Below are 21,717 nucleotides of genomic sequence, written 5' to 3'. Positions count from 1 at the left end.
GCCAGCCTGCTCTGCTGGGCCCTGTGGTGCAGGTAATGGAGTAGGCACCACTTCTCACAGGGCAAGGTGCAGCCCTCTGCCAGGTGCGATGGGCAGAATTTGCAAGCTGTTTTGATGCTCTGCTGATAGGTATTTGGTGAGATTGTTTTTCCAGATGCTGCAGGGAGAGATTTGTAAGGGGACTTGCTAGTTATTGGAGCCAGGTACTCAACTGTCTGTCAGGGGCCCAATCTAATCCCAGCTTTTCTTTTCCTAGCAGTGGCATTATCCCATGTCTTGCCAGCGTTTGGGAGCGCTGCCTCTTACTGAGGCTGAATGGCTTCTTCACGTGTACTCTGCTTATCTGAGCAATTTCTCATGAATTAATATATAGAAATTCAGGTACCATCTATGCGGCATCAGGCACAGGGTGGGTGGCAGAGCCATGCAGTAAAAAGGACAGGCAAGCAAGGCTGTGTTTTGAAATCTAAGTGGGATGAAACGATCTGTTGCACAGATGACCCTGCCAGGCAGGGGGCTGAGCTCCACCGAGTGCAGGTCATCGCCTCCGTCCCAGCTGCTTTGCAGTAAGGTAGGAGAAAAAACTGCTCTAGCAGGAGTGCAAGGTATTAAAATTAAATTGCACACGTTCATGTTGTTCAGTCAGCATGACACAGCCCAAGGTGTGAAATGAATGTGATGGGACTGGGGCTGCTGTTGCATGATTAAGAGGAGCAGAGCAAGCTTGTCCTGTGTCCTAAAGGAGGATCATGTTCCCCTTCAGGGCACCTTCTGTGATTGCCACGATGTTAGCTGTTACGGCAGAAGTCAAGGGAAGTCAGGGAAGGCTGTATGTCCTGCCTCACAGAGCTAGTGATGTACCGGATCAGGAGGACAGGTATTTTATTTTGCTTTTCCCTCCTCTATCTGGCAGCTCCCGGCACTGCTCACTGGGTCTCAGGCTTTCTGCTGTGTCTGCCAAGCATTGTAGCTCTTTCCTGTATGACACAGATGTTTTTGCAGGACTGTAAATTACTCCCATCCAGTTATTCTTTTATGAAACACTTTTCCTCCGCATAGTGAAGAAAATTCAACTGAAGTTAGTAATTAAATGTTTACTGTTAAGTACTTTATATATTATATACTATAAATCATTCCATCCATTAAACAAACCATTTAACTCCCCTTAACAGCATTATTGTCTGTTATTAGGTTAATCAGCATTCACATCCTGTAACTCTGCATTTCTATCTAATTAGCCTTTCTTTCTTACTTCATGTTTCTATTTAATTAAGCTCAGCATCAAAGCTGAATTCCCTGTGCACAGCACTAGGAGAGGACTTGATCCTTTCAATGCCCAGGGAGGGTGAGGGGCCCAGGTTTTAAGCAGTCTCCTTGGATATCTGCTAAGGTTTTCTTCCCTGTTTAACCCTAGAGAAATTTATGTCCATGTAAGAAACTGTAGGTTTGACACCTTCCCAATTATCTTCGATTATCAATGAGCTTCCCTATGCGTGGTGGCTGCAGCTGGTGTAAGCATGCCAGAATGACTGTGTGGAGCATCCAGCCACTGCTCCAGCAAGAGGACTTGGTGAGTTTGCTGCTCTTGCTTTTGCCTCCGAGTCTTTCTGGCCCTGTGGATATACTTCTACCAGGTTACTGGCAAATTTACTGTCATACAAATGTCTCTGTGTGTGGCATTCCTGGGTAAAGGCACTGAGAGCTTGCAGTGCTGGGAGTCTGACAGACGCCTGTTGAAAGCTCTCCTGTCCCATCACTGAAGCAATCTAACTTGCTGTTCGTGTACTACCTTAACCACTTAAGATTAACTTAAGGTTAACCTAACAGATATCCACTGTTCCTTACTATCCACACTGGCATTTGAGTGAAATCTTTGTGAATCCATGGCAGTGCTGGTGATTGACCTGGTGTCTCCTCAGAAGATGACCTCACCCTGAGCTAGTCCATGCTAGTCCAAGCTGGAGCAGTGGTGTGACAGAGGATATTGGCAATTTTTGCCCCTCAGTGAAGGCAAGTTTGTTCACCAGAAAAGAAGAAATACTGAAAACAAGTCAAAAGAAGGTTCAGAGATTTTTAAATCTGGATCACATCATCTCACTGGGGGTTGAATTCAGGTATGTGCTGGGTAAGGAGTTTATTTTCTTCCTGGCTAAAAAGGCAGGGGAACTGTGTTGTGAGAGGCTCACACTTCACTCTGGATGCTGGGGTAAGGATCGGCATCTGGGAATAGCTCATATGTTACCTGACAAGGGGAAAAAAGTGCATGTTGGTGCTCTTCCACTTGCTTCCAGGCTCTAGCTGTGGGTGAAAGCCGGGGCTGGTGGGACAGGATATAATACCTGCCTGTGCATGGGGCTTTGTCAATGAGCATTAGTTTTACATCTAACTCTACGGGCCCCATTTGACAAACCTTTGCAGAGTTGCTCAGGCTTTGATCTCTGGAGAGATGCACTTCTAACTGGTTTGCTGATGTCACTGACCCATGACATGGGTGAGTACGAGGAGGCCGTGATGCTGTGCCCCAAGCTGCGTGAGGCTAGGCTGGGTTTTGAGCGCTGCTGTGACACTGTAGCTCGTATCATGCCTGCTGAGAACATGATCTTTTGGCATAAATGTGTGCTCTGTTCTCTCAGCCCCCAAGCCCCTAGGGTCTACTACAGGAGGCTGTCAATTGTAATCTCTTCCCTCGGACATTTATGGGGATACCCAAGGCACCCAATGTGACAGCAACACTGGAAAGCAGATTAAATAGCAGGCAGGGAACACCTTGCTTGTCACCACTTAGCATCCAACTGCAATGGCTTTGAGGAATTGTCTGGGCCCTCCAGAATCCCCAAGCAACTCTTTTTGCTAGTACCAGTCCAGAACAATCAGCAAATTGAGTTCTTTTTATTAACTTTAAAAGAAGACATTAGCCTCAGCCAGGAGAATAAAACCAATTTATGAGGCAATTAGCTCTGCAAAAACATTTCAGTCTCCTCAGAGCAGCCATCTGAGGAGCATCTTATTCCAGCTGCACAGCTTCTTCCGGCCTTGGGTTTACAGCACACTCCATTTATCATAAATAATAATAATAATAATAATGTATGAGCAAATAGTTTCCTGATGTGTGTGTGAGACAGCCAGGAAGGCCGCCTCTGCCTGAAACTAGACCGTGTTGTTGGCTTTCTCCCTTCAGGTGCCATTCCTGTGGCCTGTTACGGTTGTGATTCATTTTGATGCTCAAGCTCTTTATAAGCAGTATTATCTTAGGTAGGCTTTTCATGGGATCTGCAACAGGGTTAGTTACAATCCAAAGAACTTGAAGTACATGAAGAGGCCATAGCAGCAGACTCAGAGAGCTCTGTGCCTCTTTTCCAACTCCCTTTGCAGGAATTGCAGCTTTCTCAATCCACAGGAATTGCCTGTTAATGCTGGAAGTTTGGGCAAAAGCCAAAAATAGGGTCTTCCTCTGCCATTATTGTTTTAATTAAATGAATTCTGGATGATGAAGGTGGTGCAGGGATGAATGTGAATTGGAGATGACACAAAAGTTTGATTTGCTACTTGTGGGCTAACCTGAGACTTCCAAATTTGCCTTAAAAGCAAATAGAGATGAAAAGTTAAAATTCAGTTTCAATGAACTGATGCAAAATATCATTCTGCCAAACCCAGAACTCCTATTTTCTGTATTTTTCTATTTAAACTTTTCCATTTTATTATAAACAGATGTTTCCTGATTTTAATTACATGATGCTGTTGTGGAAATGAAAACCCAAACCACTAGACCATAACATTTTTACTACAAATAATATTCTCAGCAAAGTTAGTGAAGTTCTACAAAACTTTGATTCTGTTAAATCAACATTTTTTTTGACATAAAGTGATGCAGCTGGAGGAGTGCTGACCAGCTTTGCTTGGCTGATAAAAGCAGCACTCCTCAGGAGAAGAGCCCCAGGCGTGCACCATTTTCACCTCCGTCAGCAGGAGAGAATCCTGTCGGCCTTAGTGTGTGGTAAGAAACCCAAGAGGAAAGAAAGTGCAATTGTCTCCTCAATTATATGGGATCACATTAAAATAGCCAGAAAAAGAAAGGGCTGAACCCCAAGCTTTTCAATATGAATCAGGATGCCCAAAAGGCAATTTCCTATGGAGACTTTTCAGGTGTTAAAATGGGGGCTCTCTGTACCTCTGTTTCTCTCTGAGCCCTTTTTCTGAATCTCAAGAAGGATGTACCCGGCCCTGAAATACAATAGTCCTTACACTTATTAGGCTAAACAGCATGAAAGGGCAGGAGAAAACTGATGAAAGCCAATGTTCAGAGTCACAACCACACCAGTCCTGTTGGTTGCTGTGACTCCTGGATACAGCCGTGGATACAGAGTAGGAATCATGGATCCCAAACAGGCCTTCCCAGCCTGGAATGGCCACTGCTGCCTTTGGTTGTTGGATGAAAGGCCTCACAGGACCACCGCCTCAGGCGTGGTGGCTGCAGGTGAGGTGCCTGGAAGGCAGCTGTGTGAGTGACCCAGCACACTCAAGCCTTTCGCAGCGACTTCCCATACAATTTCCAGTTGCGCATTTTCCTCGTACTCCATGCTGCAGATTAAGCGTGGGATTTACAGCCACTCAGAAGTACTGCTATCAGTAGCTTGACTAGCCCAAGTCTATCAGTGGCTTTGAAGGGATTTTTTTCTTCTTTATTTTTTAAAATCCTCTCCTGCCCCACTTCTTTATCCATCATTGAGTTAAAGGTCTGGTTAACATCTCCTTTGGAATAATTCTGCCTTTAAATTTTGATGACTCAGTGAGTCCAGCCAAGGCTTTTTAAAAGCTTTTAATTCTAAGCTTTGGGGGTTTTACACAGCTGGTTAAATCTGTTATGACTTTTCTTCATTCCCACTTGAACTTTCTACTGTTCTGGTGCTCTTTAACTCCTGCAAGGCCTCATTTATGTTCTATCAAAGCACTTGCACAAGGAGAGGAATGGCTCTTCCAATACCCACTTTTTATTAGTGCGTGGGTGTGTAAACGATGCTGTCACTGAAGGGATTGAGTGTAGCCTGAAGAAGAGACAGCTTCCTGAGGTATAAGTTAGCATGGCTGCACCATTTGATACGGAGCCTGAAATGCTTCCTCTCTGTGTGTGTGTGTGTGACACACCATGCACATACAGCACTAAGGCCATTTCTGCCTCTGCCCTCCCTAGGCCTGTGCACAGTGCTGTTTATTTTATGTTCAAGGAGTTTTCACATCTTAGTCTGTGTGACCAGGAACACTGGTGCTTCAACAAGCCATTGCTGGCCTTAGAGGAAGGACTGGACTCAGCCTAGTTTTAGAAACTGAGGGGTTGGTTTTATGGTCAGGGTTGGTGTCAACCATTCCACTTGCTGAGCAGAAAGCTCTTGAGCTGCGGAAAACAAAATTTTACACTCCCTGGCTAAAGGTGAAGGGCCACGTTGGCACAACAGTAGCAAAGAGAGCAATTTTTCAGCAGCCGTTCTCTGCGGGACAGCCAGTCAGGACGAGCCTTTGTGACACCGCTGCTGCTGGCAGCCATGGGTGTCTCACAGCGATGGCAGCCCTCGAGCACCTCTGCTTCACCTGCCTTCAGGTGTGAGGTAGTCACTAAGCAGTTGCTTGAGTGGAAAAAAAAATAGTGAAGAAAACGGGGGGAAAAAAGGGTGAAAGAATACATTATGTTGTACTTTGAAACCGTCTTCTGTTATCTGTGTTGTTACACGCATCAGCTTTGATAGGCTGTTTAGTCGTCGTCTGGCCAAACATTCCTGTGCTGATACACAAAAGCTGTCCCACTTTGATACTCGCTCACACAAACATTAGTGCTGCTATAGTGGAAGCAGCTGTCAGCTGGATAATTGCATGGAGGCTGCTGGGTTTTCGTGCGGATTATGAAGCGATTCAGACATCCTAGTGGGAGGGTACAGCGCGATGTTTGGGCTGGATTTTCAAAGGTGTTTAGGTGCTGGAAGATTCAGATAAGTGCCTGTGGGGACTGACAATGCCTGAGAAGCGTCTGTGCCTAAATCTTACAGAGATCGTGGACGTTTTGGTGTGGGAGCTGCTGAGGTGCTTCTAGAAAGTCCCATTTTTAAGAAGAAATATTGGTAACATACCTTATGTTGTGGAGAGCTGCAAATATACAAAAATACCCAATGCCAAGATAGGGTAAACAAGATAAATGTATAATTTGATATCCTTGCCATTGGAAATGGATTTGGATTAGATGCCTTTGAAATATTGGAGATCATCTCTAAGGAAGGGCAGATGGGTCAGGAAAGAAAGTTCAGCTGGAACAGGCTTCAGGAGAGCTGGCTTTGGTCTTTGCCCTGCCCCAGACTAGCTGCACGATCGCAGGAGGTTGTGGAGGCCCAGGCTCTCAAGAACATAGCAGTTGAGGCTGGTTCAGAGGCTTCTCACCCAAGTCCTATTTAGTCCCTGAACAGGTTTTGGTGGCCACTGTATCCAATTTCCATCAAGAGTTATTAAAACACTGATCTCCTTTAGATGTTTGGATATATAGGATTTTCTGTTGCAGAAGATTTTACACCTGCCCCATTCCACTGGTCCGCAGGGGGAGGCCCATGCCTGGGCTCAGCCCAACGGGGCGGGCAGCAGCCTGAGGAGCCATTTCGCACGTGCAGAACCTGCCCTCAAAGGCCACGCACCTGCACGACAGCCCTGGGTGGGAAGTGGCCACATGTGGCATCTGTCACGGCACATTCAAGGGTTTTGCATCAAAGTGGAGTTGGTGTTCACTTCTGCTGTGGGTGCAGGTTGTGGGCTCAGGGTGATGGTTACTCTCTGCTGGCTGGTGTTGGGCAGTACCCAGGGGCCTCCTGTGGGATGAGATGGGCTGCTTCTCTTCTCCAGAAGTGACACTGTTAATGTTTTCTCAGCAGAAAACCTATCACAAAAAGCCCGGTATCATGCAAGGCTGATGCGTGTCTCCTAGGTGTTGATCTTCCTTTTGGGACAGACTAGAAAAAACACGTCTCTCTTGTAAATGTTGTTTCAGAAGGGATGAAATGTCTTTAAGTGTTACCACAGACAGCACTGTATGACTTTGCTTCTTCAGATATGAGGTTACAGGGCAGCAGGCCATCTTCAGCTGTCAGACACGGAGAACAAGTGGCACTCTCCTTCTCAGGCTTCTTTCAGGTTTGATTCTTCTTTACAACATTTGGGTCTTGCTCTCCTCTTCCTACAACCAGGGTCATGGCTGGCTCAGGAGCTGGATTTTGACGGTGTGAGTCCTTGTTTGGAAGCAGTTCTTTTAGAGCTCTTCTAGGACTTGCCACTGTGGCATTTGGGGCTTTTGCTATGACCCTGCTGCTGCCACCGTATTATGGTTGCCTTCCTTCAGCAGAAACATCTCACGTGAATCTCAGCTCTGCAGTGTCTCAGCCAGGCTCTGCGTCTGGGGGAAAAAAAATCGGAGTGGGAGGGATGCTGTGGGGCCCCAGCAAGAGGCATGCTCCTGACATCCAGCTTCGTGCTGTGGCTGGAAATTGTCTTACAGGTATCATTGGTCCATGGGATGGGATGGAGGAAAGCTAATAGGCCTTATCTCAGCTGGGGAAAAGAGCTCTGTAATTAGGATAAAGCCCTACAGCTGCCAGCTTTGTAATTTCTTTTCTGCTTTCTTACTATGGGGAAGTGAGTTGTGTTGCCTGCTCCCCAGAGGATAAATTTTTTTTTTTGGTCTGAGGCTGAATCGGACCCAGGAGTGTGGTCTGGCCATCAGATAGAGAAGGGCAGAGGATATAATGACAGCTGGGCAGGTTTTTCAGCAAAAAATAGAAGAGGAGGCCACCTTTTCCAGTGAAAAGGAGGGAGATGAGGAGCTGGGGAGTGTGTGTTACGATCATTAGCACAGAGTTTAGAAGAACCGGCAGCACCCTGTGCTTTGAAGTCCCGTTGGTAGCACTTAATAGCCCAGGCTTCCCGCAGAACTCCCTCAACCTGTTTGCAGTCGCTCTTGGCAGTGAGACCGGTAGATTTATGTGATTTTACAGGCGTAGAAAAGAGTTGCTTTGCGGCGTGGCACCGTTTCTCCTTAATGGACTCTGTGACAAAACAAATTTCGGTGGTGTAAAAGTGCCTCGGCTGCTGGACCATCGTAGTCCATTTGCAACACCCTGCGGTGAGTGAAAGCCACAGGATTGGTGATGGCCACAATGAAAGGCAGTGAAAGAGCTGATCACACCAGGCACTTATAAAAGGACAGACTTATGGCAGTGACCTGTGCATTACAAAGAATATAATTCTTTTTGCTCCTGAATTCAGCCTGATGCTAAAGAGCCAGTGTGCTGAGTGTTGTACAGGACGTCATTGCAGACAGGGTATCTCCATGAACCACCTGCCAGGGAACCTGTGTGTGTTACTGACACGCTTGTACATGGGCACATTTCTTCCTTCAAAATGGCTTGGCCCCTGTGAGGAAACAAAATAGTCCCTGGGAGGTGGGCAGGTCCCCTGGGAGCAGTGTGGCCTCTCGGCCATGGGGAAGTTGCAGGAGGCAGGTTGTGAGCAGGGAGGGAGGTGTGAAGGGTGGCCCTGGCAGAAGAGTAATAGCATACTGTGAGGAGGGAGAGGAGGTCTTCCAGTCAAGGCTGAGACACAGCCACAGCTTATAGTTAAATGCCCAGGTATGGGTAAGGAGTTTTATGCCATGGTGCCAAGCAAAGTCTTTTTCCCTTAAACATTTCACATTTCATCTGGTTTGGAACTGCAGAATTTCTCCCCTTCAGGAAGGCTGGGAGGTTCAGAAATAGCTCTAATTTCCTCTTCCCTTTCTGTATATGCAGAACAACCAGGGAATCTGGATTGATGGGCTGGTGTTACAGCTGACACCTGACAGGCTTTTATCTAGACAGTGCAGATACGGGTGCAATTTTGACATATTACTTGGACTTTAGGCACGAGATACATCTAATCCACCTTGGAAACTTATTATAGAAGATGTCTACAGCTAAGCCAGCAGTCCAGTGCCCAGGAGGGGAGAGGAAAAGCACTTGTAGGTTAGAATGCCTGGCGCAGACCAGACAAAGTTGTCCCCTTTGGCTGAAGAGGAATGGAGCCAGCTAGCTGAGATAGAGACAGCACCAGCTGAGTTGCCTATGTGTGATGGTTTAGCCCGAATTACCACACAGTTAGGTGTGGCGAGCACCATATGTGAACAGAAATGGTTTGAATTGTTCCACGAGCGTATAGGAGGATTGAAGTTTTCCATGTTCAGCCAACATCTCCACTTAAGTACACGGACTGACACAGAGCAGGAGAGCAGTCACACTACCTTTGTGGACACATGACCAGAGCAGAAGTTAGGCATGTCAGATTTATTCATATCTAAACCAACTTAGACCTGTTCTCCCTCCAGCCCTGTGGGTATCATTGGAGAAAGGTGACTTCTAACAGTCCTGTTTACAATCTGGTTCAGCCACCTGGTGTAAGACCAACACTTGTTGATATTGAAATGAAATCTTGCGTAGGTCCCCATGCATGAGTGATGGGTCATATAGAAGTACCCTCAGAGGACAGAAGATCAGCCACATGGATGCTGGATGCGTGGCATTGACTTTGAATAAGTGGGGTATACGTAGAGGGGCATGATCCCTACTCAGGTCTCCAAAACAATGCAGTCTGCACAGACACAGTTGTCTGAGAGTCTGCAAATTTTGAGTAGCCAGGCTGGGAGCATTGAGTGTACTCACACCGCTGCAACAGTGCATGGGGACTGGAGTGTTGTTCCTGGGGTCTCGCACCATCTCTGGCTTCTGTGATGTAGCCCCAAGGTGGTGCAGAGAGGAAAGGGACTTCCTGAAGCCAGAAGAAATTTGAGACCTTTCTTCATGGCTACAGGAGCGGCTGCTGAAACCAGGAAACACACAGATCCTGTTATCTTATGCAGTTAAACTTGCTCTGCCTTGCAGGTCTGCATATCTGCAGGAACAGCTCAGGGTGGCAGTGCTGCCTTGTAGTTTGAACCATTTGCTGGGTTGATTTCTTTTTCTTGCTGACACGCAGGGAGTTGTATCCTCAGAGTGAGCATTAGGGGTTTCATGTGAAAAAAACACAGATGCAAACTGCAGAAATCTGTGTCCCACCATGCTAGGTTTAATTAAGGGCATGCTGAAAAAGTCCCTGTTCAGTAACACCTCTCTGCAGTCACACTGTGTTGAAATTCAAGTGGCTTTATGGCAAGGCTGAATTTGGGCTCACATCTGGCAATATTAAATCACTGCCCTGTAGGAAGAGAAGGTTATTTCTATTTTCTGCGTTTGGGTGGCTACATGTGCCAAACACACATTTCTGCTGCAGCTGATAGAAAGAAAAAAATGTGTAACCGCTGTAGGAAGCATTGGAAAGGAGCAGTGTAAAATGCCAAGCCATTGATTGTTAGTGCCGCCTAATCCCAAAGGAAAGTGTAGCCTTTGAAGGACAGCACTTCATTTTGACATCACCTGGCTGGGCGCTGGCAATGGCACACGTGTCTGGTACGGCCGTAGCCTTGTGGGGCGCTGGTTGCTATTCCACTTGTGCTCTCGGCACTGATCTGTCCCCTGGGAATGACTGACAGTGTTTCATGTGTTTGAGAAAATTCAAGCAGCTGATACATGGATGCAAAATCTACCTACTAAATATGTTTCATTTATTTGCCTGTGCAAATTGTTATCTATGAAATCTATTTCTCTGATGTAATCTACCCATCTAACTAATTGATACAGTTGTATGTGGCAGTGAAAACACGGACTCCGTGGATGGTGTTCCAGAGACCTTTATTGTTAGTCAGCATTAGTCCTTTATAGTCTAAGTTACACGTGAAGTGCACACACTTGATCATCTAATTTGATTGGTAGCAATACACTGTTTACGCGCCTTATGCTTCATTTGGATTGGTTATAGTTTTTTGGTTGTCTTTACTATTTTTGCCTTTGGTATTTCCTTATCTTGTTCTAGTTGCTGTTTTTTTTTGTAACTGAGCAAGTGGTGTTCAAGGACATAGCCCAAATTCGTCAATGTCAAACAGCTGTGCTGCACTCTGCCTCCACAGTTGTACACATAGAAATGAAGACAATGGGGCATCACCTTTTTTCCTAGGCATCTCCACTTTATCCACCCAAAAATCATTCTCCAGGTTGATTTTAAGAATTTCCCTTCTTTTTCCTGGGTTTTCAGTGTAGTCTGACTTAAAGTCCCTATGCTATCTAGTTACTTTTCCCTTAAACAGCAGATTGGCTGTGTGGATGCTTTGCGCAGTTTATGTGAAACCTGTGGCCCGTGTGTTTAAAAACACATCTATTTGTTCAGGGCTTCTCAGACAGAAATAAGGCAGCCCTCAGGATGTGTAAAGAGATGCAGAAACACATTTATGTGTCTATGTATGAATCACAAATCCTAACACACCCCCATTTGCAGGGGTTCTCAATTTTTCCCATGGGGAATTTCAGAATTTTTCTGTGATGCATCGCTCAGGATTATTTTGCCTATAACATCCCATCCTGGTTCACTGGCAGATTTAAGGTCTGAAATATACTTGAAACTTTGTTAATTTGGGCAGAAAAGAGTCTCTGCTCATTCCAGGCAGCACTGGGGCTTCCCCTGAGCTTCGGCACTGCCCAGGGCAGTTAGTTGGCTTTTGAATCATGACTTCTGCTCCTCTCCAGCCAGAGGCTTCCCTTGCCAGCTCCTTTCCCCTTGCTGTGCTTTGGATCTGTTCTCTGTGCAGTGAAGTAATAACCCCGAGCCATGAGGAGGTTAATTATTGAGCTTACAAAGCAGAGTGTCAGCAGTGCTCAGGCAGAGCTGGTCATGGTGGTGGATGACCATCTCCACTTATTTCCAAATCTTGTTTTCTACAACCCTCTGGCTACATGGAGTCAAACTTGGTGCTGCCCAAGGGGAAACGACTCCATCAGAGAGAATATTTACTTTCTGTTCCTGCGGTCACTTTCCCTAAGCATAAAACAGCAGGGATATTTTGCCAAGGCTTTGGAGACTCTTTGGCTTGAAATGAAAAAAAGGCAAAGCACAAAGAAGTAGGAATGTGTAAAATGGAGCCAAACACAGCTTTCTAGGATTTGCAAACCCCACAGAATCCAGGCAGGGCATTTTATCCCTCAGAGCAAGGATAGCATTTGATTTTTTGGGGGATGAGAGATTCTGTTGACTCTCTTCAGTGTGAGTCTCCATGGCTGTGCTGCTCCTGTTCCTGCTAGAAAGGGAGCACAAAGGCTCCTGTTCCGTAGATATGGGCAAGAATTTCTCAGAAGCGTCAGATGTCAAATCAACATTTTCAATCTCTTCTCTCTGCCTGAGTTGCTTCTCCTTCATGTTTCTTTCACTGCTTTTCTCCTGCTAAATCCTCCCCCTCCTTCTCCCTGATCAAACCCTTTCTCTCATGGCAAACATCATTACTACAGCAGGCAAGATGAAATACGCCTCAGCCTACCTCAATCCCAGTGCAGAGAGAAACCCAAGAGAGAAGGGCAAAGAACAGCAAATAAGGAGTTTTGCAGAATGCCAACATAGCAATGGCAGTGAGAAACACAAGACAGAGCTGTTAACCACACAAGGAAATAAATGCTCCGGTGGGAAAAATCATACACTAATGCCTATTAGCTTAATAGCTCTGTGGTTTAGGCAGAGGGCTGAGAGACAGGGGGTCTGGGCTCTGCGTGCTGCTGTGCCGCAGCCCGGCTGTCGCCTGGGAGGCTGGATGCTCGCTCTGCCCTTGGTTGTCTTTGCCTTCAGCTTTGCCACTTTCCAGTGTAAAACAGGAACTGGTTTCTTCTGTGGTTGTCAGACACAGGCAGAGGCCAGCAATGCTGGGAGGAGCCTGCTCTGATGGATGAAGGAGTTTGCCACCTGTGTGCACACGCTTGTGCACGGGTGGGATCTCTCCCTGTGTATGGTTCCTCCTCTCCCATCTCACTGTCTGTGTGGAGGTTGGAGCTGAGTAAATATCTGCGCACTTCTCTTCAGAAAAACTCTACACACAGCGTGCCCAGTCCAAAACCGAAGTGCTCTGCAGGTGTTTTGTTGGTTGTTGGGAGTTTTGGGGACTGAACCTCAGAGCAAAAAGGCCATGGAGAAAAGAGAATTAAATGGAAGCAAATGGCAAAGCCAGTCCAACAGAGAGCAGGAGATAATCAACAATACCGGTTTACCAGGAAGGTTTATGAAAGCTGGAGAGCAAAGCTTCCCTTGGAGATAAGACAAAGCAGCAGCTTATGATATACTTTACTTCATAGTGCTTCCTGAAAAAGAGCCAAGGGCGTTGTTTTCTGCTTTAATATTTTGTGTTAAACATTAAAGGGATGAAGGCAAGGAGCCTGACTAGCTATGAGTTAATTGGAAGAGCAGAGATTTTTAGGCTGGGGAGTAGAGGGACATTATTGGTTATTATTAGACTTTTCAGCTCACAATGGACAAGTCAATATTTTTTCCTTTTGACTGCTACTGTTTCCTCCTTCAGTTGTTAAATCCCCTCTCTGCCTAGAAAAGCCCTGCTTTGAAGAGAGTCTGCTCATACCTAGCGAATGGCCTAAGGATGCTGAGCATTGAGTTACTGGGGCCACAGCAGGTCAGTAACTCGGTGTGAGCACTGCAGAGGCTGGATTTGGGGAGCTGCAGATCTGTGTTTTCTGAGGATGAAGTGCACCTATGCACACACACACTCACAAAGTACCAATCCTTTTGCTGTGGGAAGGATGAGACCTGAGGGAGGGGAAATAAGGGGATGAAATGCTGTGTTACAGAATGTTCTGGGCAAGAAATTTTAAAGAAGAATGGCCGAATGGGGGGGGTCCTACTGGTGACTTAAGGTGTGAGACCTTTCTCACTTTAGATTTAGCCCTCTAAGGCTGCCAGGAGTTCACATGAAAGTAATTGTCAAGCAGTGGATAGATGGTGATGGGATGTACAGGCTTCGGCACCCTAGGGGCAAGAGGGGTGTCTAATGATAAGAGTGTTGCCAAATGCTGCAAAAGGCTTCATCAAGCCAAGTATTACAATTAGCTGTTTGCTACTGCTCTTTACATTGCTTAAAAGGAAGGGCAAAGTTCCCTACACCTGGAAACTTCTGCAAGCATGGGGATGAATTTTGAATAGACATTAAAAAAAAAAAAAGGTGAAATTTAATATTTTTCCTCTTATGGCCATGTCACGTCAGATTTACTGCCTTGCAGTGGCTGGCAAGAAACTTATTAGGAAATAATACTGCTACCTCAGAGCTGGGGTATTAATTTTTAATTGATTACTTCTTTGTGACAATGATGGAAGTGGAATATCAAAGATGGGCGAATAGTGTAGCACATGCCCTTGCTGTTCTGGAAGCACACACTGAGCCTCAAGCTGTTCTCGAGGCTTTTCTTTCCCAGTTGGCTGAAATAAGCCTGTGCCAGCCTTCTCCTGCATCCTGCTAGCATGTGAACATCTCCCAGTCTTTAATGCATTCATTATCACCGTGCCACCGCAGGGTGACGGATGAGGAAGCGAAGGCAGGAGGGAGGCTTAAACCCTTTGGTTCCAGTGAGAATGAATCAGTGAAAGATGGTTTATTGGGCTGATGAAAATGAATAGAAATCCCCTGGCAGAGGAAGGGAGCTGAATCTGCATCACTCCATGATATGAGAGGGACATCCAGGGCATACAGGGATGTGTTGCGAGAGGACTGCGGTGTGCTACTACTGCCAGAGAGGCACGAGCACGCGTCCCTGGCTCCTGCAAATGTCTCGCCACGACTGCTTCGCTGACAGCCCGATGCCATTCACTTGTGCGTATCACCAAAATCCAGCTCTGCCATTTGAGTCTCTCCGGGCTTTCCCATAAGGTGGGTACCCAAGGCTCCAGCCTGCCCCAAACGCTCCCCCAGGGCTCTGGCTGGAAAAGAAGCTGCTCTTCCCTTCAGGCTGCCCTCTCTACCTGCCAAACATGTTCTTCACCAGAAAGTGAAGCATCTGTTGCCTACACATGGTGAGACTGAAAAGGCAATATTTGAGGATAAAATGTGAAGGGAAAAAAAATTACTTCAGTTGCAGCTGCCAGCGGGGAGCAGCATGTAATCAGGGAGGCTGAGAGCTCGTCAGAGGAATACCAGCCCGCAGGCCCTCACTGGGTAATGTCTCTCGCAAACCATGCTTGCCACAAATGGGCAAATATCTTGCTTTTTAATATCCCAACTGAGGACATGGCCCCTCCGTGCCTGCACCCCCTCAAGCTGAAGCTGTTTGCCTGTAATGTGAATCATGAATGCCATTTTCCTGCATTGAGCTGCGTGTCTCCTTAGGAACTTCCCTTGCAGCCGTGAAGCAATAAAGTTTGGCTTTCAAAGAGCAGGTACGATCAGAGCTTCTGGTGGTGGGAGGACATTCATGTGCATACCTATATGCACAGATGTTACAAACAAATTAGGGCTTGTTTTCCAAAAGGACGTAATGCCTGATTTTGGTGTGTTTGGCTTTGTAAACTTAACAAATCTTTCTCAGATAACATAGTCACAAAAAAGTTTTCAGTCCCCCTCAGTTCAAATCTGTTATCTCAGCTACATCACTGTTTACTTCAATGTGGGCTGGGGAACAGGGTCCCCAGCCTTCTCCAAAAAACACGGGAGGAGAGAGCCAGCTGCAGCTGACAGATGCAACGGATTGATACTCTGTGAGTTTGTGTGTGTGTGTGCCTATGTGCACTTCATCCTCAGAAAACACAGATCTGCAGCCTATATGATGAAAGAACTTTGAAGCTCGAATAGCAAAGCAAGCAAGAAACAACGGGAAGTGTAAAACAATTTTTTTCTGTTGGCCTTTCTGGTTCATAAAGAAATTCTCCAGTCAATCCTAGTGCATTGTAGAAGCATAGTTGGCAGGGAAAGCACAAGTTAAAAGCAACGTAGTGAGTTGCTGTCTGAAGCTTGTTTCATTCATAATGCTGATTTGCCCTGTGCTGGGTTGTATGAAGACAGTGTGTTTCACACAGGCTCACACTGCAGCCTCTTGAAGGCGAGTCTTGACCTCAAAGAAATAACGAAACCAACCTTGCTCGCTTCTTCCAGATGTGCTTTCTCCCTTCCACAGGGCTCAGAGCCAGCACTAACCAAAGTTGTGGCTCCTTGCTTGTTATGCAAAGCAAGTACTAGTGCATCTTAAAGCAAATTATGTGCAGTCACAGACTTCAGCTTCAAAAAGTTCCCAATGGGGCTTGTGACTTAGCATAAGCAGAAGGCCAGAGCCAGGGAATGCAGAGGGCAGTCCTCCAGGAAGCGGCTGCCAAATTTAGTTCCACCTGGTCTTGGAGAAGAGGAGGCAACTTGTTACTTTCTGTTTTCAAGAAATGGAGAGGTGGAAAAGGCTTCCCAGTTCTCACCAGTCTTACATCCTCGTCTGACTACTCGGTGCTCATTGAGGGACTGAAACCAGCACATGGAGTACCTGACCCCAGCGGGAGCTGGATTTGACCACTCTGATTTACTTGAGTTAGAATTTGTCTCCTAGAAACTGGCTGAGAGCGTCATCCTTTACTGTCACATTCGAGTTTGGGTGGATGAGCATAATTTCTAGCCACAAGAAGAAAGCTGTCACTGGCCAGTCTGGCCTGAAAGAGAAGACAGACATCTGCGATGTCAGAGAAAGAAATGTCTACTAGCTGGACACTAAGTGTGCTAGCTCTTCAAAAAGTGGCCTCTTTGTACCAATTCTTCTTTCTCTGAAGGATCAAAAGCAATTCAAGAACACAGAAAAGAGGGAAAATAGAACTGGGACTTACAAGCAAAAAGACTCTATTGTGTATCAAGTCTGAACACATCCCCTGGTTTACATTTCACTGCTCGTCTTGGGAGAAAATTCAGTCCTGAGGTTTACCTTCTCCTCTGCACTGAACACAGCGATTATGTTCATCCTATTCAGATTCCAGCCTCAATTTTTCTTCCTTTTTATAAAGCCTGTGCTGTTATTTTCCATCCATCCACTCTTACAGTTAGAAAATGTACATTTGAGATGTTGATTTGATTTGCTCTTTCCCTTTGGGAATAATGGATGTCATGGTGTTTAGAAAAATGGAAAGAAAAAAACCCTTTCCATGCACCAAAGGGTGTGGAGAGGAAACCATATTAAAAAAATCTACGTCCTAAATACTGTAATCTAGAGCTGACAAAGATGGTCATAGACTTGTTTTCTTTTTCTAGCTCAACCTTCCTTTAGCCGCTACAAAAATTTCTCGTAACTCCTGTATCTCCAGGAAGTTTGACCAGCGTTGTCTCAAGCTGTGTGTTTTCCCCACTATTAGTTATTATTATTCCTGACTATTATTATTATTACCATTTGTAGAATTTTTGACTTTTTAAGATTTTCCAAACAATGATGACATTTTGCTTCTTTCAGTCCTGTCTGATACCTCACTGTAAGTGTGTGTGAAAGGCAAATAGACAGTTGTGGTGTAAAGAGGAGCTCTGGCAAATTTACACAGCTCTTTCCCCCTCCCCACTGCCTGCTTCTGTAATCTGACAGTAAAATTGGATTTTTGGTATCTCTTTAACACTCCGAAAAATAAACCCTTTTCATAACGTATCATTTTCCAAGGTAATTTGAAGAGAATACTTTTCACTTTCAAATTGCCCTTTGGCAGATTTGAAACAGCTGTTGTTTTGTGAAAGCTCTTGGCATTTAAAAATGCTTTATAAGAAGGACAAGGAGGAATAATAAAAGAAAAAAAATTAAAGTTCCCAACCCTGGCTACTTCACGTTCCTTCTGATCTGTCCAGGGCTTTTCAAGTGAGCGGGAACATGTCGACAAATGCATTCTGAAGAAAATCTCATTTCGACCCTAAATGGTGCTTCACAATTTCCAATTCATGCTGTTGCCATTTTTACAGGAATTGATGGCTGTCATTGTTATCAAAACTGACAGGCCTCTGGTAGGTTGCACAATCAGCGTAACCTGCTCGAGCCTTTCATTATTCCCAAGTGGCAGATTCTCATGATATCTCTCTTTTATAGGCATTGCTCGTTTTTATTTCTCATTTGACATGGCTCTTCCACTCGCTCGCTGCTGGGGTGCGGAGATAAAACGGCTCCTCTGAAGTTAGAGGAACAGTAGTTCCAATGCGCGCCGCAAGTGGTTGGTTGTTTCCGTCCTTCCAGCACATTTCTGATCAGACATTGTTTTGTTTGCTGAAATTAGCAGTTGAGTAATTGCCCAACTGCTTCATTCTTAGCCCTCGTGCAGGCAGTGTTTTGCAGACATGCAAATATCCTCTGACAGCAAATCCAAATCAAAGGTTTTGGGGGCTTTTGTTCTTGAAAAGATAAAGAGGACACTGTTTCCGTTAAGCCAGTTTTGTCTAAAAGTCTCTCTTGTGTTGGCTGGCAGAACCTGAAAGGGTGCTGAAAAATCCCCTGAATGACCAAACTGGGCATCAGGCTGATAAATGGGATGAGTGGAGATGGGGTGACCAGCTCCTTGGGAATGTGAAGGAGCTGAATGGAAGATGAAACTCCCTGGAGCAGAGAGATGTAGACCTGCACCGAGTACAATATAGTCAACCTGAAAGGATGATATCCTCCTCCCTCCCACGTTTTCTCATTGATAAGACTCCAGCCAGAGGCTCTACTTAAGCCTGAATAAGGCCTACAAATGCCCCATGAGCTCCTTGTATACCACAGTTGGCACCAAGGGATAAAAGAGGTTGTACTGTATAAGATTTGCATAATGTCAAGTGGGAGATTCCTGGTAGATCTGGGAAGAGATCTACCAAATCCTCCAATATCATCCAAAAGGATGGTGTTTGTCCCCACAGGATTCCCATACGAATCTCATCTTTCCTTTGCCCTCAGTCCCAGCTGTGCTTTCAGCATGATTTTTTTTTTTTTTTCTGTAACTTAGCCTGGAATTGTTTTGCAGTTTTTGTTTTGCAGTTTTTATTAATGAAGATAACTTCTCTATGAGGAAACTGCTGTGATTGTCAGCTGTGTCTGTCCTGCTCAGAAGGTGATCTGCAATGGGTTTCTCCCAGCCACTGGACTTGGGGACAGGTTTCTGAAGGTATTTACCTAAAGGCATCAACTGGAATGTGAGACCAACTGTATAAATGTAGTTCTGTAGCTGTTACGTGCTTGTACTTACAATTTAGAGGGAATGTGAGGGAGAAGGGATCTGTGCTTCTGCACCAAACCTGGCTTGTCTAGGTTTAGTTCAAGTTTAACTGGCCTATGCTAAGTGTTGTAAGTTGAAATCCTGAAGAAGTCAGATTTCCTTATAGAGGAGTGCCCAGTGAGAGATGTGAGGGAATGCAGCAGTCAGTGAACACCACAGGAACAGGGATGCAAGGGAAAGCAAAGCACAAAACCACAAGAGCTACTGTACTAGAACAGGCAAAAGAAACATCTCCTCCATCTTCTGGCCTCACATAACGAAGGCAGCCAAAACCAGGGGCTTTCATGGTGTGAGCCTTCTTTCCTGCTTCTGGCACTTGGGATCGTTGTCATAAGGGAAGATCTATTGCTTAATAGATATAAAGGAGGAAAAAACAGACTTGCAGGTAAATGAAGAAAAATATTATGAGCAGATAATTTAGTGAGCAGATATTGACAAATACGTAACTCTACAGCCCCTAGTAGCATAATAGCCATAAATACTCAAGACAAGATTGTCAGACAGGGATAATATCTTTTATTATTATTTTTACCTAGGGAAAAAAAAGCCAAAGGAACTTGTGGGCACAACAGCCTTTCTTTGGGTCTGAAACAGAAGCAGTAAACTTCCAGGTAAATAAATATTGGGGACAATTGTGCTACTTTGATTTAATACATGAATCAGTTAAACAATTAGAGAGTAAAGGGTTGTTAAAATCCTGCAAGCAGGTGGGAACATCCAGGTTTGATATCCCAAGATAAGCTTTCATGATGACACTGCTCAGGTATTCAATCCCTCCCTTCCCCTTGCTGTTTGTTCCTGTTCTTTGCTGCACTGCCAACCACTGCTCTGCAAAGGTGCTATGAACAGGATCAGGGAACTGAGTGAATCAGAAAATAATTCATGAAAAAAATTATCTGTTAAGCTTTTTACTTTAGGTCACAGGACAACTGTAGGGGTAGGAGGAGAGGGCAGTTACTGCTGAAAATTTCAACTCCTGTCCCCTCTGCTTTAACTAATGCTGTGAATAGCTGATATCTGTTTTGTTCAGCTGGACCTGGCATCACTAGAAATTAGTAGAAAGTGGGAAAGGGCTGGCTGGCCACTGTCATGCCGCGTAGGATAAGCAGTGTTGTACCAAGGGTATGCTGTCCAAAGATTGTTTTTCATGTAAGGTGGAGCCTAAGATGTGACATGGAGAGACTCTGAGGACAGGAGGACATTTTGTAGCAGATGGTAGAGAAATAGATATATTTGGTATCTATGGGTAGGGTTTAGGATGAACTGTTACTGTTTGCTTTGCTAGACTTGAAGAATAATGGTCCTCCACATAATTGTGAGAGACTCGATTTCCAGAAATGTCTTCGGTATCACTGCAGGCCAGATGCACTATGAGGATAATATGTTCTTACCACCATGGTGCCTTGCAGCAGCTTTGGTAAACCAGATCTTGCTCTCCTGATAAAACTCAGAAGAAAACACATTCCTGACCAAGCAAGACATTGCATACATTTCCTTCCTAAGCACAGATGAAAGATGCAGCGTGGGAGAGGTCCATACTATATCTCACCTGACAGGAAGGCACATAGAGACCAGCAGCAAACACAGACTGAGAGCCTACAAACAAACCAGGTGAGTGGACAACCCTCCCCTCCTTGTTTGTCACATTCGTAAATTTTTGCTTGTAAATATACAAAGGACATGCTGAAGTCTCACAGCCTGGTAAGGATGCTGGCTTGCAGACTCCTGCTACCCAGGACACTCCTTTCACGCGTGTTCCCTGCAGTTCCTGCTGGGTGGCATCACAAGAAATGAATTTGACACCCTTTGCCATCACAGAGCAAAGTGGCAGCTTCTTATTTGATGTATAAGTGATCCTCTTTCATTATGTTGGATGCTTAAACACACTATCTGAAGACACATTCTTCTTTGCAATAAGATATAAGACGTTTCACTCTTTTTAATGCGACAAAGGAGCTTGTTTAGAGGATAAATCCCCAGCAGCTCACACTTGCCTGGAAACAAGACAGAAAATGTTTTTTCATGTTACGTTATCCAAAAGCATGCTGCCACTTCTATGGACGCACATCTGATGTGTGGTTCCAGCCCATGCACTGTGAGCAAAACACAGTGGCCAGAAATTAATTGCTTTCATGGACATCTTGCAGCAGCTGCAGCAGTTGTTGTTTACTCCATGCCCTTTGGGGGAGGGACAATCTCTGTGCTTTGTGTTTTTGTCCTGCCCTGAAGTAAAGGCCTGACACAAATTTTGTCTTTAATCCATTTTGCCATGCTGCTGAGATGGAGGAAGGGTTTAACATCAGAGCTTTGTTCTTCCCATCTAATGAAGCCTCCTGCTTTAGGGGAAGCGTTCTTTAGATGGGTGACCAAAAGCTGATTCAAAGGCAGGAGTTAATCAGCTGTTCGAGGTAAGGCTCAAACAAGCTGGTGCCGTGAATTCCTTCTGCTGCGCTGCTGATCCTTGCCTTGTTCCCTGGGATTTTGAGTCATTACTCCTTGTCTTTTCTACTTAATCTCTCACTGTTAATGTGAATGATAGGCCATATACAGAGCCAGTTATCTCTTCCT

This window comes from Chlamydotis macqueenii, chromosome 6 (genome assembly GCF_036417535.1).
Source record: "Chlamydotis macqueenii isolate bChlMac1 chromosome 6, bChlMac1.mat, whole genome shotgun sequence".
In the NCBI taxonomy this organism is placed as follows: domain Eukaryota; kingdom Metazoa; phylum Chordata; class Aves; order Otidiformes; family Otididae; genus Chlamydotis; species Chlamydotis macqueenii.
This window is presented reverse-complemented; position numbering follows the sequence as displayed.